This window comes from Ambystoma mexicanum, chromosome 10, assembly GCF_040938575.1.
Source record: "Ambystoma mexicanum isolate Mex_15411 chromosome 10, UKY_AmexF1_1, whole genome shotgun sequence".
Classification (NCBI taxonomy): Eukaryota; Metazoa; Chordata; class Amphibia; order Caudata; family Ambystomatidae; genus Ambystoma; species Ambystoma mexicanum.
The window spans coordinates 638,786,517-638,803,805 of NC_090932.1; positions in this window are offsets into that span (position 1 = coordinate 638,786,517).

Consider the following 17,289-nt stretch of genomic DNA (forward strand, 5'->3'; position numbering starts at 1 on the left):
CCATCCTCTGTACTTTCCCATATGCATCACTCCACCAATAAACTGTGTCCTCTCCTCTCCCTTAGCAGTCACTGTAATGCATTATAACCCCAGACCAATCCCGGCCGCATTTTCTTAGGTGCCAGCATATTCAGCAGCATCCCATAGCCATCTAGCAACCAACAAACTCCTGCATGGGTACTCCCCTGTACTCACCCCAACAATACCAATCACTACCGTGCCATGAAACCATACACCCTGCCCCCCCAGCCCTGTGGTGTCCCCAAACAAAGATGTTCAATCCCGAGCCCCCACCGATGCATCCTTTACTTATATTCACCAAGAAAAAGTAAGAGCCCTGAAATGTAATGTGTCAAAGTAGCAAGCACAATTGAAGACATCCCCCTATTTCTACTTTACCAACAGTATGCTCTTCCCACAAATGTTTTGCGATCACCCTCTATACTTGCATTGGTACTCCCCTGTAATCACTCCAACAATACCAAATGCTCCCCTGCTCCTTGCCAAGAATCCCTAATTATTATACCCCCCTGCACCAGGGGCCAATACCTGCACCCTCTGTCCATGCAGTTTAATTCCCAATCCACAGTCCACGCAGTGATTCCACCACCCTCTTCTTTTGCCCATGCACCCCTGTGTTCACCCTTGTAAATGCTTGCTCCCCCGCTCTTTGCCTTGCATCTCATCCCGCTGTCCACCCCCCCATTGCACCAGTGTCCGTATCAGCACCCTCTGTCAGTGCAGTTTAAATCCCTCTCCCCACTGCACGCAGTAACACTGCATTCCTCACTCTTAGCCAATGCACCCCCATGCTTACCCTTGCATGCTCCATGCGATCACTGTTCCCCCACTGCACCCTGACCCGTCCGTGCACCCCATGCCGATCAAACCGCAGACCATGCTACTTCATGTAGCACCAGTGCCCCCTTTATTCACTCAATGTGACTCTGTTTGTGCACCTTCAACAGAGCGCACCCTCTGATATAGCCCACTCTGCAACCTACCATTTGTTCCTTCTCTAAAGATCATTAAACCATTCCTTTCACCTTTACCTTTTCTCCGTTTTTAAAAAGTGTTTTTAAGCCAGCATATCCATCCCTGTGCCAAGAAGTTTATACTCCACTCGTACCGGTGTCATTAACAACTGTGACTGCAGAGCCCCCCACCAAATTCTGCCCTTAATCTCCACGAACTACCACCAGACCCCAGCAGGGTGTTACTTCTCCTCCCACCACCACCAGTGCACCAGGGGCCGTCCAATGCCCTCTGTCCATACACTTCCCTACGCACTCCAACGTAAACCATTATTACGCAGCTATGCAGCCGCCACCTTGCCCTGCATCCCTCCTTAGCCATCCTTCCGTGCCCTTTTTACATCCCATGTCTGTCCCTCTCGTGCTTCCCCCATCCTGGGTGTCATATCCCCACCCAGGGGAGTTGCTAGGTCTGGAAAAGACCCGGGGCTACTCTGATGTCAGAACTGTTGTGTTTGGGGGCTAGCTAGTCTTTTGGCTGTAGCTCCTGAGATTCTATCCGGGGCTACAACCAAAAGATCAGGGGCTATAGCCCCCTTAGCCCCCCCCTAGCAACGCCCCATGCACTATCCAATTCTCGCTTTTCTCATGATTTCTTTGGCACGTGCTAGCATAACCCCTTCCGTATGGTGCCCTATTGGACATCCTTTTACTTCTTTGTTCTTTTTTTTTTCTTTACATTCATTTAGTTATTTCCCTTTTCCAACCATACCGAAAACTCCCCTAAGCAACCTAGCCCCCTTCAACTCGTTTCATTTCATACCCTCATTGCCACCCGAGTGCTCTACTGCACCCCTCATCCATTGACTCCAATATGCCCTCCCTTTGGCACTCCTCTACACTGCTCGTCTCCTCACATTGCCTTCTCCCTATCAACCCTTTCCCAACTCTCTCTCCCTCCTTCTCACCCCTTTCATCCACCTTTTTGGCCCTCAAGCTCCCCAATGCCATTCCTGTTCCTTTAGTATTACACGTCTCCTCCTGTTTCAACCTGGGGTATCCGCTCGTCTTTTTCGTATGTATTATTTATTCTCCTTTATTCTTTGATTTATTTCTTATTTCTCATTCCTTTAACTACCAAGTACAGCTCCAACACCACCTTCACACCACCAACCTTAACGTTCCCCTAGCCCAAGAATTGGAGCCCCTTCTGACCTCTTCTTCTGCTCAGTTCCTCCTCACCCTATCTTTCTCTGTCACACCTCCCTGCTGCAAAACAAAAGAAAGAACCTGTTCTCCACTTTGTCGCAGCAGAAACGCCGCTGGTGGGGTTCCAAACTCTCCCCCCACTGTCTACAGATCCCATCGCCACTGCACCGCAACTGGGGGGGCGCTGTCCAAAATGCCTCACCACTACCTGTGGGTGATGGCATTCCGGCCATCTCCCTAGACCGCAATATCCAGCCCAGGGATGACCTGTTCCCATTCTGCTCCTGCTGTAAGGGGGGGCTGCCTTAGTACCTCCCCCATGCTGCTGCTCACTGGGATGATGGCGTCCCGCCAACTCACCTGCCCTTACTGGCAAACTCAGGCCGTACTGAGCCCTCTGCCACCCCTGCGGAAAACCACCTATTTCTCCCATATACCCTCTTGGGGGGCACCCGCCCTGCCCCACACACTTAAGAACACCCTCTCCCCCTACCTCCTCCAGCCCATTCCCCCCTCCCATACTGGCAGCCCTCCCACATGTGCCCCCTAAAACCATGCTGACTGGCACAACCCCACTAAACAATATGAGGGGTGGGGGCGCCCCTGCACCCATGCTGTAAGCTAGTGAACATTAATAGCAGCATCCTGTGGTGCTGCCCCGCCCCCTCCTCTGGTGGCCTGATGGCGCTTAATTCCCTCCACCTATGTATCATCTGTACTGCTATCTCCTGTGCTGCAAACCTGCGCCTGCTGCAAGAAACCATCTGAACTCCCCTTCCTCACCCAACCGCAATACAAACTGCTCTGCCAGGCCTACTGACTAGGCTGCGGCCCCCTCCAGATCCACTGTGGCAGCGTGGCTGTAGGGCCTGTACCTCCCACCCTCCTTCTTGACACATGGGTGCCATCCTGTCAGCAGAACCGTAGGGCGCAGCTGAAGTCCTCCCACCTCCCTCTGACAACACAGAAGCGCTGCACTGCCACCTAAAGGCCTGGGAGCGCACCATGCTCGCCTGCACGGACATCCACCCCGTGTGGGGCTGTTTCAACCATCGGCCCGCCATACTGCGCAGTTCTGAGGAAAAACTGGCCCCTGTAGGGTATTTTGTGGAGATTTGGGGCCTGACGGTATTTTCTTACCGCCGAAATATAACTTAGCAATAATCACTCCTTGTATTCAGATTGGGCCATGTACAACAATAATACAGTGAACATGCATTATTTCAGCACCCAGGCATGCATATTTGGTATGCGTGGGTGGTAGGCGCGGTTGGTGGTATTTTGGTGAGCATAATTCCCTTGTTCTATTTGTGGCCCCAATGTCCAGAATCCCTTATCTTTGCTTAGATTTTTCGTGTGATCACTAGAGAGACCTCAGACCTACATTTTAGGAATACCACATTTTTCAGTGATAGTGTTGGTGTGCCACCATGGGCGAACTCACTGACTTATTTACGACAGAGAGCTATATATGGTAGTCTTGTGGTAATTTCCACTACCTTATATACGGTAGGGAGCTATGTTCAGAGAGTCTCTCTTCCCGTTGGCTCATGTACCTCCAACAAGCTATGCTACAGTCACTCACAACTGTTCATACTGATTCTGACATGCACACATCTGTCTTAAAATGACCATTGCACTGTTTAAAAATCTCCCCACATCATCGGCATTGTAATGGTAAATAGTAAATACACCACCCGTCTGTTTTCAAATATTTTTCTGTATTATAAAAGTTGCATTTAAACACGATCTCACTCTTTACAGAAATAAATAAAATGGTACAGTAAAAGCATTGTCTATGACACACTGCAAAGAGAGTGGCGGAGAACAGAACTCAAATTGCAACATTAGCATTTGATTAAGGCATGCACAGGAATCCTACACTGACTGCATATTACCGTACACACTCAGCTCCCACACTTCTCATTACCTTATCTTTTTAGTTGTTCTCTTTGGCTGTTCTCTTTGTGAATGTGGCTCCCTTGAAGATTAACTCCAGCAAAAAGGAACGCTTGCCTTCTCAAACCGGGGTCATTGCCTGGAATTCTCAGCTTTTGCAGATAGGAATGCCTCAGCCAGTGGAAAGGTCCTTCTTTCAGCTCTCCCCAATCTCGACTGCAGCAGGACGCAGGAATCTGCATTCAGTCAGGAGTCCCACAGCCAGGTCTTCTCCCCAGTAGTGCAGAAAAATGTCTGCCTGTCTTTTTCCCCGTTACTGCCCACTAAAACTTTCATCTCAGCCATCTGTATGACGTGTCCCAATGAAATCCATCATCTCTCATCCTCCTACTCTCAACAATAGCTTCGCTTATACATTTGCAATTGTTGCAAATCTGACTTCCTTCTTCCTGCAGTTACTGTGCACAAAAACATGGAGAAGCAGGCAGAGAAGAGAAGAAAAAAAAATCTGCACACACATTTAAATGGCTTTCAGAGTATGCCTAATTCTGCAGTGGAGAACACATTTTATTAGTGGGTTATGTTAAATAAGGTTTTATTAGTCAGGTTAATGGTTAATAGGTTAGCTGTTAGTTTTCAAATGTGTCTCTAGCAATATAGGCAGAGTATGCATTTTGAATGTAAAAATGTGTGCTTTTACAATGAGGGACTGGATTTGCATTTTATATTTAAAATCGTTTTTGACTGAATAGCCTGTCTTTCCTTGTTAATCTGGTAACCCATATAGCAATGCACCGCACCCTTGTGGTGGTGCTGCGAAAAAAAAATTGCTACCTGTGCAGTAGTGCTGTACTCTGTGCTGTTTGCTACCTGTGCAGTAGTGCTGTACTCTGTACTGTAACACGCCAAATATCCTTACATATACCCTCCTTTTGTTTTTAGAACTTGGCTATAATCCAAGCCAATTCCTAAAAACAACTTGTTCTTTTTTTTTTTACAATATAGCAATCCAACAAAATGAATATTCATGTGCATCAATGAAAATTTGCAATCAACATTTCATCTGAGTCCATCAGTTCATAAAATGTTCCACATTTGCCTTCTCAGTGGAAGTGGCATTACTTTAAGTTTAAATTTTCCAAGTCAATTAAAAACAACGAAATAAAACAACTAACTAAAACAAATAATTAATATAACAAATTAAAATAAATAATTAAAATAATAAATACGTGGAACTTCATATGCCGGAACTTTTGTTTTGTCTCTTTTGGTATGTCCCGACCAGCGATGTTATTCGGTTCATTCGAGTACTCTTTCATCTTGGCAATCTTGAATCCACAGCAGTCATCTCTTTTGGCATTCCGGTTATTTTGTCTTCACCTCCACCTGGAGGCAGGCATCTTTTGGTCTTCATCCAGGGGACTCCAGGACTCCATCGTCTCCCGTGGCCTCTGATCCCGGAACCTCCGACCAAATAATGTTAATTGTCTAAATCAAAATAGAAAATAAACAGATTAAGTACATAGCACAATACTAACTTCATCCTTTTGCCAAAAATAAAACATGCTTGGTAAAAAAATTTCATTTTTTTTTTTTTCTGAAATTAAACACAAGTTAAAAGAAAACAAGCAGATATTCAATATTTAACACACTTTCTCTCTGCACACCAACCATGAACTTCCATTATATGTGCATTTATTTATTTATTTATTTATATTTATTTTATATTATATTTTACATATACTACAGTGTTTATGTGCCATCATAACAATCAACTTTTTAACTTCATTGTCACTGCCTCCTGATTGTACCCATTTATTTTCTCTTTTTGTGTTCAAGGGACTTTATCTGTTTCTACATGCTCAAGCCGCCTGATCTCATGTCTGGGATGGCATGGTTTGATTTGATTTACATGGACAAACTGCTCTATTGCTGTTTCACCTTCATTTTTCAAAATTTTATACACTACAGGAGAGACCTTATCTATAATCCGAAATGGCCCCTGCCAGGCTGCTAGAAATTTAGAATTTTTCTGTTTACTTTTTCCAAAATGAAACTTGTACACCTGATCCCCTACACTGTATTCCTTTGCTGATGTCTTTTTATCATAATATGACTTTGCACTGTCAGCAGCTCTTTCCAGATTTCTCTGCACAAAAGCAAATGCATGTTGCAAATGCCTCCTCAGTTCATCAATATATTCATGAACTGTGGATGCACTCACTAGAGTTTGCTCATGTGTTCTGTATAGTAGGTGTTGTGGTAACACCATTTTCCTACCTGTCAAGACCTCATGAGGGCTAACACCTGTTGCTTTGGCAGGAGTCGATCTGATTGCCATCAAAACCAATGGTAAACGTAAATCCCAGCTGGAACCTGCTTCTGCCACAAATTTCTTTAAAATATCCACAACAGACCTATTGCTTCTTTCAACTGTACCTGAAGACGCCGCCCGATATGCGATATGTAGTTTCCTTTTCACACCTAGTATTTGCCATACTTTACTCATTAGAGTACTTGTGAAATGACTTCCTCTGTCTGACTCAATTCTTTGTGGCAACCCAAACCTTGAGAACACATGGTTCACCAGCAATGTGGCTGCTGTTTGCGCACTACAATCTGGTGCAGGAATGCACTCAATCCACTTTGACATCAAACATACCACACTCAAAATATAACGGTGTCCCCTGCTCGACCTTTTTAAAGGACCTACATAGTCTATTTGCAAATCTGACCATGGAAGAGTTAGGCCTCTTTTCATCAATGGTGCTCTATGCATTGGTGAAGCAGGTTTAAATTGGGCGCATACTAGACATCCTCTAGTATATAATTCCACATCTTGGGACATATGTGGCCAGTAAGCATAATCTTTTAGTATTTCTAATGTTTTTTGTGAACCTCTATGGCCTGCAGTTATGGCATCATGTGCATGGTGTAGCATTAGTCCTCTGAATTAAAGGGGTACTACCCACTGTATTTGCCCTGTTATGGACTCTCTAATCATGAGCCCAACCTGTAATCTAATTCGTGTTTTGTTCTTTAATAACACCCTCAACTCTTCTTTTCCCATACAATCTTTTTCTGTTAAAGGATTTTGTTCAGGATCTATCAAATGATTATAATAGATTCCCAAAATGTGATCATTCTTTTGTGCCTCAATCAAATCTTGGTCTGGCGTGTCATGACTCCACTGCACCACCGGTTGATCCACCTCCTTTGGTGCTTTAGAACGTTTGACTGCATCAATTTGTATTTCACCCATTAAATAATCAATAGGTAGCAATTCTCCCATCACAGCCCCAATCTTAGCCAGATGGTCTGCCTTATCATTTCCCTCCTTATCCTCTCCTGGTGTTTTTAAATGCCCACGAATTTTTCTCCAGTATATTGTTAAATTATTTTCTGACACCAATTTGTCTATGGCTTGTATCATTTTTCCATGTTTAAGTGGCTTTTTGTTGTATGTAACCATGCCTCTTGCTTTCCAACCAGGCAAATACTCCACAAAGCTATTCCGTGCATAGTCAGAATCAGTCACCAGGACAATTTCACTGAACTTTTTATCAACTGCAGTAGCAATTGCTTTATAGATGGCTGCCAATTCCGCCACCTGACTGCTCCTATCCCCAATCCTCATCCCTATACTGGGGATGCCTTCACATTTCAACCAGACATTTCCTATTCCTGCCACCAACTGTTTATTACTGTCATTTTCAATGTGAAAAGCACAACCATCCACATATACAGTTGGCAAATCCTTGCATGTTTTTTCATCAAAAGCTTTGTGTGATGATTGTTCAAATTCCTGCAAACTAGTTTCCACTTCCATTTCATTTGGTATTTGTTCAGCTGCACAATCATGTAAGTCAGCTAACCCTTGAGCAATTGGGCTCTTTTTATTTTGTCCATATCTCACTTCTACGGGAAAACCTTGTAATGCCAGCGTCCATGAAGTGATTCTGGATTGCGCTAGATTGCCTGATCTAATTCTTTTACTCTCTAAAAATTGCAAAGGTTGATGATTTGTTTCAATAATCACCTTTTCTCCCTGAACAATGGGGCGGAAATGTTGTAGCGCCCACACAGTGGTTAATAGGGCCTTTTCACATTCATTAAATTTCATTTCAACTTGGGAAAATGCCTTACTGGCATATGCAATGATTTTATGATTCGAATCGTGTTTTTGTGATAACACTGCTGACATACAATGTTCAGAAAAACCTATTTCTATAAAGAAATCCCTGTCCTTTATGGGGTATGCTAAACATGGTGCCTTTACAAGACATTCCTTTAATTTAGCCACTGCATCAGACTGCCCTCTTTCCCATCTCCAGGGAGTATCTAGTTTAAGCAGTTTAGTCAATGGTTGAGTGATTTCTGCATAATTCTCAATGAACTTTCTGTTATAGCCTGTCATCCCTAATAAACTTTTTACTCCTTTCACATTTTTAGGATCTTTTAATCTTTGTATGGCCTCTATTTTCTTCCTTTGTGGATTTAGCCCATGTTCAGTCACTTCATGCCCTAGAAAGTTCACTTTTTTCTTGCACCATTGTGCTTTTTTGCAAAGATACTTTGGCGCCTGCTTTCTGCAATTGGCCAAGTACATGTCTTATTTCATCAAAATGGCTTTTCAGGCTTTCATTTTTTATCAGGACATCATCCACATAAACTATTGTTCCTCTTTCCGCTGCATCCGGCATGGCCTTTCTCAAAAATATGCCAAATTCACTCCCACTATTGATGTACCCGAACGGAGCTCTAAGCCAGGCATATTGAGTCCTGTCAAATGTAAAGGAAAATAAGTGTTGTATCTCCTCTGCCAATGGCACACACCAATATCCAGATGTGAGATCTAATGTGGTAAATACATTTGAACCATGTATCTGAGCTAGGCCCTGATCAATGAATGGTAGTGGCCATCTAGATACTGGTACTCTTTTATTTAACTCTCTTAAGTCTGCACACAGCCGCCATTGACCATTTGGCTTTAACACACCTAAAATAGGCGTATTGGATGTGCTATGAATGGGCCTGATTATTCCCCGTGATTCCAAATTTTTAATAATCTCTGCCAATGATTCTAAACATGCCAGCGGTAGTCTATACTGGCGTACAAACACTGGATTTCTGCTACAACCTTCTGGTAGTGTGGCCACATGTAAATCAGTTAAACCACAATCATAAGCATCTTTTGCAAATACATCCTTAAACTCCATAAATATCTCCCTCAGATTGTTTCGATCCTCATCGCTGTCACATGCATCCGCTAAGGAGATCTGCTCTTCTACCATTCTGGAAAATTCTGGAAACTCTTCTGGTAAAGGAATCTCAGCGCTTTCCTCTAACTGTGTGGCTGTGTCTTTTTGTAGAGCTGCCACTTTTAAATATTTTGGCATATCAGCTTCCACTTCAATGGGCTGATTTCCTGTTTCATTTTCATTTAAATTAAATATTATGCAATCCTCTTGATGGCAGCACACTGTCTCATTTGAATCATAAGGATACACAGAATGAATTTTAAATATTCCTTTGGGCTGAGAGTCCAGGTGTTCTGGCAACTCGCCCTTGGCATCTACATATTTTTCAGGAATATTCCCAATCACCATGTTATTTAAATCTGCCGTATAATGTGACTTTTGTATGGCCATTCCTAATGGGGAGTTTTCCTATAAATGAATATCCTGATAACCTTTATTATTTACCATGATTTTTACAGATCCCTCACCAATGTCTACCAATGGAATGTATTCATAATCCAGGCCTTGCTGTTTTATGGATTCATTCAGGCATACAAATGCATCAGAGCCTCTCATCTGCTGCCCATTTTTGCATTTCAGTGTTATTGCAAACTGTTTTGTAAAGGCAGGAATAATAATATCTTTCCTTATTTGTAATTCGACTGCATAAGGAACCAGTTGTGCACAATGATAAGCCCTTCTTTTGTCTTCAAATTCAGGTGCCGGACCACCTAGGCGTGACCATATTTTTTGATTAAGGAAATCTAACACCATACACATTCTGTGCATGATGTCATTGCCCATGTAAAATTCATTTTGTGCTCCACTCACTATCCATACATTATGGTAAATTGTTTTCTGCCCAATGCTAATTTTAAGCATGCATCTGCCTGCAATTCGGTTTTCAAAGTCTGGACTGTCCAACCCAGAAACATATTGGTTTTTAATCCTAAATTTCGGGATTTCTTCCCTCTCCATAATTTTTTGCAACAATTTCTCATTAATGAAACTCCTTTCATGTTCAAGTGCTAAAGTGGCTTTTATTGTTTTAAGATAATCATTTATACCAACATGAACCCATGGTTGCTCATCTTCCATGTGTATTTCTGCCAGAGTGGTAATGTGTTTTTCTGAATCTGTTTTAGGAATAATATTCTGTTTGCATGTTTTCTCTTTTAAATAGAAACGTAATGTGTGCTCATCTATGGCAGTCTGCCAATCTTTCCTTGGGTCCAAGTATATTTGTACAGGTAGTTTTTCATTGTCGCTCTGCATTTTGTCTTGACACATTAATATAACAGTGACACTAGGTATGCAGCTATTCTGGAGATATACCTCCACAGCATCATTTGTTTTGGCAACGGTGTGACATTCATTTATATTGTTGTTTTGTGATTTTAGTTTCTTAGGCCTCAATGGTTTTTTGGTTAAGGACCACAGCACTCCATTCACCCCATCTATGAGAGGAGACAATCTTTTCAGGCAATCTGTCCCCATCAGAAATGGAATTTCACAAATAGATGTGATCAATACCTCTTGTTTTATTCTGTGCTTTCCTATTTTTATGTCAACCTCAGTTACACCTATGATGGGCACCTCCTCCCCATTAAAGTTATGCACTGGGCCTTGATTTGCCTTCACTGTGATCTGACTCTGTGGAGGCCTCCCTTCATTGATACTCTTTACCAGCTCCTTGGACATAATTGTGGCCTGTGCGCCAGTGTCAATCATAGCGAAGGTGTGGCATTTTTCTTCTACAGTGATGGGTGCATAATATCTGTCCTCAACTTCCTCTAATACACATAAGAAATGTGAATTCTTACTGATTTCAGGGCTCACCTTTCTCAGATCTTTTTCACTTTTGGCTAAGCACATTGGTAAATGAAAATACATTTTTCCCTCCTTTTTACCCATTTCTGTGCGAGATATTTTATTCATTTCTCCATGTTCAGAGGTTTTTTGGAGTGTGGCCACTGTTCGCCCATCCATCTGGGTAACATCAGAGACCACATTACAACCTTCCAACTGAACATGTGTAACAACATCATTCAGCAATTTGTCATTTTTTAATTCTGTGCATTTGTGATCATTTAGTGTAATACCAGCCCTTTCAGCCTCTTCAAAAATATGTGGCTCAAAGAATTCTTCAGGTGATTGACTTGTACCCTCCTTGTGGGTATTTCCCTTTTCTGTCTGTGTTTGGTCATTGTTTTGCTTGCCCAGGGAAGGAGCTATGGCATCCCCACTTACCCCCTGTTCACTGGTATTCCCCATGCATGAGTCATTTTTCTTAAATCTGTTCCTTTGTTCTTTTGGAATTCCTAATGTTTCTTTTTCATTTGTGCAAATCTTTACTGTTTTATTTAGCTCTAAGTTCAACCGTACCTCTTTTTTAGAAGTATTTGCACTTTCTATCACAATTTCATTTACTGGTACTTTCATTTTTAATCCATTAGGCATCTCAGAGTCGTTATGCAAAATTATATCAGAGCAATCTGTCATTTTGGCACTGCAGTTATCATGAGTACTTAGTCACTTTTCGGAAGCCCCCCGGTCATTGCTATGGCCATCAGCCCCCTCTTTGGAAGGTTGTTTTTGCGCTGTATAGAGCTTTCCTATTTGCTCAGCTAACATTTTCACTTGGGCCTCAAGGCACTGGAACCTTTCCATCTCTCTAGGATCCTCTTTCTGTGGCCTAGGTCGATGTTGGTTGTTTTCCCCCTGATTGGATCTATTCTGATACCTCTCAGGTGATTGATGTCGGTTGGGATGGTTTCTGAACTCTTGATTCATTTGTGGAGGGGAGCGGGTTGCACCCATCCTTTGATTATAGTCCCCTGGTGGGGAATCATTGTACTGGCGTGGACTGTAGTTCACGTTTTGCCTCATGTCCTGTCTCTCAGATTGTGGGTACTGGCCCCTATGTTGATTTCCATTATCAGTAAATCGATCCACATATCGGGGCCTATCCTGATTACCATATATCATGGTGTTGGGATCAAACCTACTCTGTGTCCCCAATGACTGGTAGGGACCATCATTTCTTTGATCTTGATTTTGTCTCTGGTTATTGTTCATACCTGCCATATCAGGCCGATATCCTACCCGGGGTCTATCCCCTAAATACCTAGGGCTGATGTAGCTCTCTCTATTACTAGGATCATGTGTTTGGAACATTGGTACAGGAAATGGCGATCTTTGTTGATTACCCCTTTGTTCAGGTGTCACATTATTTTTACCTTGACTTTGAGCAGACTCAAGGGACATTTTGGCTGACCTGATTTCCATTACTGTGGCTGAGGGTTCTTTAGATTTAGGCCTGGTATCTTTCATTTTATCACTTTCTCTACCCTGACAATAGAGTACCTCATATAGCTTTGTGCTTTGATGTACAATCCATTCAAGGGACTTGTCACGGTCAAATTCACGGACCAATTGGGATATGATGTCTTTCTGTAGCCCATAGAAGTATGCAGTTTTAAACTCATTGGAATTTGAGTCAAAAGATACATCAAAGCGAGAGAATGCTCTTTTTAAGTCTTGTAAAAATTGGCGAGGGGATGTATTAGGTCCAGCAGTAATTGTGTACGCGACTTTCTTTGCCTCCTGCAATGACTGAAAAGGAGAAAAATGACGCCTAATTTCTTTTTCAAACTCCAGCCATGTCATATTCTGCTGTTCATTTAATCCCCTTATGATGCTGGCCGTCGGGGCATCTAAAGTTAAATGAAAATATTGTCTGTACTGTTCCCTAGGTATCTGGAGTGCTTTAAAAATGTCATGTACCGCTTCTAAGTGATCCTCAATGCAGCATTCACCTCCCTTTTTAAATGGTTTGATCAGGGCTTTAATGGATTTCATTATTTTTATGGGGCTACTTGTTGCAATGCATGGAATTGCACTATTTTGTGATTCAATCCTGTTTTCAGGTGTATGAGATTGGTGACTGCCCCCAATGGGAGTATCAAATCCCCCAAGGGCGCTGCAACCAAGTTCAGTCACCGGCCCAGTCACTGGGGCACTAGCTCTTTGGGCAGAGCTAGAATTCACCTCCACTCCATTGAATGTGGTACCCTGCCGCCTCTCCTGGGACCTGGGAATGCACATTTGCTGTTCTAAGTCCTTACACTTTTTAAGGAGTCTGGTTGCTTCATTTTGCAAATAATTATTTTCATCATTCATTTTATTAATCACCTCCTGCATATCGCACATTTGCATTTGGCATTCATTGAACTCTTTATTTCTCTTGTCTCTTTCTTGAATCATTTTAATCATTTCTTGTTCTGCACTCTGGAGATCACCTTCTTTTTCGCAATGTTCTTTTTGTAAAATCTGCATTTCTGAAACAACCTCATCTTTATCCTGCCTTATGTGATCCACTAAGGCTTTTAAGTGTGCCAATTCTTGCTCACTATCTTCAAATTGTTTCTTGCTTTTGGATAACTGAGTATCAAAGTCTCTGCATTTTAATTGCATGTCTTTTTGGCATACATCCAATTCTGCTCTCAACATTTCCTGATTTTTACTTGCCCCTTCTAATTCAGTCTTTAACCTGTTAATTAGCTGAGTATCATTCTCTTGCATTCGCAGGGACTTGTTTAAAATAAACCATATTTTGCCGCATAGCCGTATTAAACAGTCTTTCTCTGCACTTTTATCGGCTGCATTCAATAATCTTGTAAGGCAGACCTGAATTATGCTGCCTTCTGCAAAAATATTGTCTAGTTTTTCTTTCTGCACCTCACCCTGAATGCGGTTACTCCATTCTAACGTGCTATTCGAAGACCAATTCCCATGTGCAAATAACTTTGCCTCTAAATATTGCACTAGATCTGAGAATGTGGTTTCCCTTTGTGACATTCTGAAATTCGTTTTTAGTGGCACACTGCTATTATAAAATGGGTTCCCTTTAATGTGCAAATGGCAGTGTGAGACACGCTTGCCACGCCCAGTAGGTACTCTATGATCACTTTCCCGGCCTGCAACGCACCATAAATATGTAGGGTATTTTGTGGAGATTTGGGGCCTGACGGTATTTTCTTACCGCCGAAATATAACTTAGCAATAATCACTCCTTGTATTCAGATTGGGCCATGTACAACAATAATACAGTGAACATGCATTATTTCAGCACCCAGGCATGCATATTTGGTATGCGTGGGTGGTAGGCGCGGTTGGTGGTATTTTGGTGAGCATAATTCCCTTGTTCTATTTGTGGCCCCAATGTCCAGAATCCCTTATCTTTGCTTAGATTTTTCGTGTGATCACTAGAGAGACCTCAGACCTACATTTTAGGAATACCACATTTTTCAGTGATAGTGTTGGTGTGCCACCATGGGCGAACTCACTGACTTATTTACGACAGAGAGCTATATATGGTAGTCTTGTGGTAATTTCCACTACCTTATATACGGTAGGGAGCTATGTTCAGAGAGTCTCTCTTCCCGTTGGCTCATGTACCTCCAACAAGCTATGCTACAGTCACTCACAACTGTTCATACTGATTCTGACATGCACACATCTGTCTTAAAATGACCATTGCACTGTTTAAAAATCTCCCCACATCATCGGCATTGTAATGGTAAATAGTAAATACACCACCCGTCTGTTTTCAAATATTTTTCTGTATTATAAAAGTTGCATTTAAACACGATCTCACTCTTTACAGAAATAAATAAAATGGTACAGTAAAAGCATTGTCTATGACACACTGCAAAGAGAGTGGCGGAGAACAGAACTCAAATTGCAACATTAGCATTTGATTAAGGCATGCACAGGAATCCTACACTGACTGCATATTACCGTACACACTCAGCTCCCACACTTCTCATTACCTTATCTTTTTAGTTGTTCTCTTTGGCTGTTCTCTTTGTGAATGTGGCTCCCTTGAAGATTAACTCCAGCAAAAAGGAACGCTTGCCTTCTCAAACCGGGGTCATTGCCTGGAATTCTCAGCTTTTGCAGATAGGAATGCCTCAGCCAGTGGAAAGGTCCTTCTTTCAGCTCTCCCCAATCTCGACTGCAGCAGGACGCAGGAATCTGCATTCAGTCAGGAGTCCCACAGCCAGGTCTTCTCCCCAGTAGTGCAGAAAAATGTCTGCCTGTCTTTTTCCCCGTTACTGCCCACTAAAACTTTCATCTCAGCCCTCTGTATGACGTGTCCCAATGAAATCCATCATCTCTCATCCTCCTACTCTCAACAATAGCTTCGCTTATACATTTGCAATTGTTGCAAATCTGACTTCCTTCTTCCTGCAGTTACTGTGCACAAAAACATGGAGAAGCAGGCAGAGAAGAGAAGAAAAAAAAATCTGCACACACATTTAAATGGCTTTCAGAGTATGCCTAATTCTGCAGTGGAGAACACATTTTATTAGTGGGTTATGTTAAATAAGGTTTTATTAGTCAGGTTAATGGTTAATAGGTTAGCTGTTAATTTTCAAATGTGTCTCTAGCAATATAGGCAGAGTATGCATTTTGAATGTAAAAATGTGTGCTTTTACAATGAGGGACTGGATTTGCATTTTATATTTAAAATCGTTTTTGACTGAATAGCCTGTCTTTCCTTGTTAATCTGGTAACCCATATAGCAATGCACCGCACCCTTGTGGTGGTGCTGCGAGAAAAAAAATTGCTACCTGTGCAGTAGTGCTGTACTCTGTGCTGTTTGCTACCTGTGCAGTAGTGCTGTACTCTGTACTGTAACACGCCAAATATCCTTACACCCCCCTCTCTGTGAACAGCCCATAGCCAGTAAAGGAAGGAGGCCACACTTGCGCCCCCCATTAAATAAAACGGATGGCAGGGCCAGCCAGCCATGCTGCTCATACAGCACATATTATTATTGTTTCTTTTATTTTATCCCGTCCCCCACCATCCCTAGGAAGCTGAGAAGGATTTGGGCAACCCGTTCCATTCACCCCTTAATGGAAATGCAAAAATCCCCTACCCTCACTGGGACCCCTACCCTACTGGGACCCCCCCCCACTGACACGCTCACGTGTGCCCACTAGACTGCCACCTTAGTCGCTGGGGCTGGTGATGGTTGTTGCATAGCACCCCTCCTGGGAGCATGGTAGCTCCCATGATGTTGTAATAGGTTATGTGGCAGTAGCCACCTGACCAACTTAATAAAAGAAACGAGCCGCTTCCGATTCGTCAGTCAGACCAACCACGACTCTGGAGTGTTTTTGTTTCAGCACCATGCTGGTGCTACACTGCGTGCTGTGGGCCCAAGGCTGGGGCCCAGCATGAGGATGGTGCCCCTGCAGGGCAACGCCGTCCGTGGACGATGCAGCAGCCAGGTGATCCCAGCTGCTGTGGCGACCCCGGCATGGGTGCCCCCAGAGCCGGGGCCGTCGTGTGCTGGGTGCCCCAGCCACGTGTGGGCCTCCAGTGATCTGGGGCGAGTGGGGTGACCCCCACTCCATGGACCACGTCGGGTGCACTTGACGTGTGCATGGGGCCTGCCCGGTGATCCAGAGCAGGCCCCCAACAATGGCGACGAGGATGCTCCGCCCACAGGCTGGAGCTTGCAGGCTGGAAGCCCACGTGTGCGTTGGCGGCGGTGGTCCCGCAAGAAGAAAGGAGGGAGGCGGCATCAGCCCCTGAACATGGAGCCCCACTGTGCCTCAAAAGGTGGTCTGCCCCTCCCCCCGGTCCGGAGAGAAGGGGGACTGCGGAGGCTGCATCAGTGATCCGCCACCCGAAGTGCTGGGGAGAGGTGAGCGGATCCCCCACTGGGAGGAAAGGAGCTACCTGCCCCTCCCCCGGAGGAGGAAGATGGCCTGGCGGCCTCGGCCGCAACGGTGTGAAGGAGGGGGGAGCTGCCTTTCCCCCCGCATGCCCGCCAGCACCACTGGCTGAGCCACGATGAGGGCGGCAGGAGCAGCACGGCAGGGTGCTCCGCCCCCCCTCCCGTGAAAAGTTGGAGCAGACGAGAGATCCCGGGTACAGTGTTGCCAACT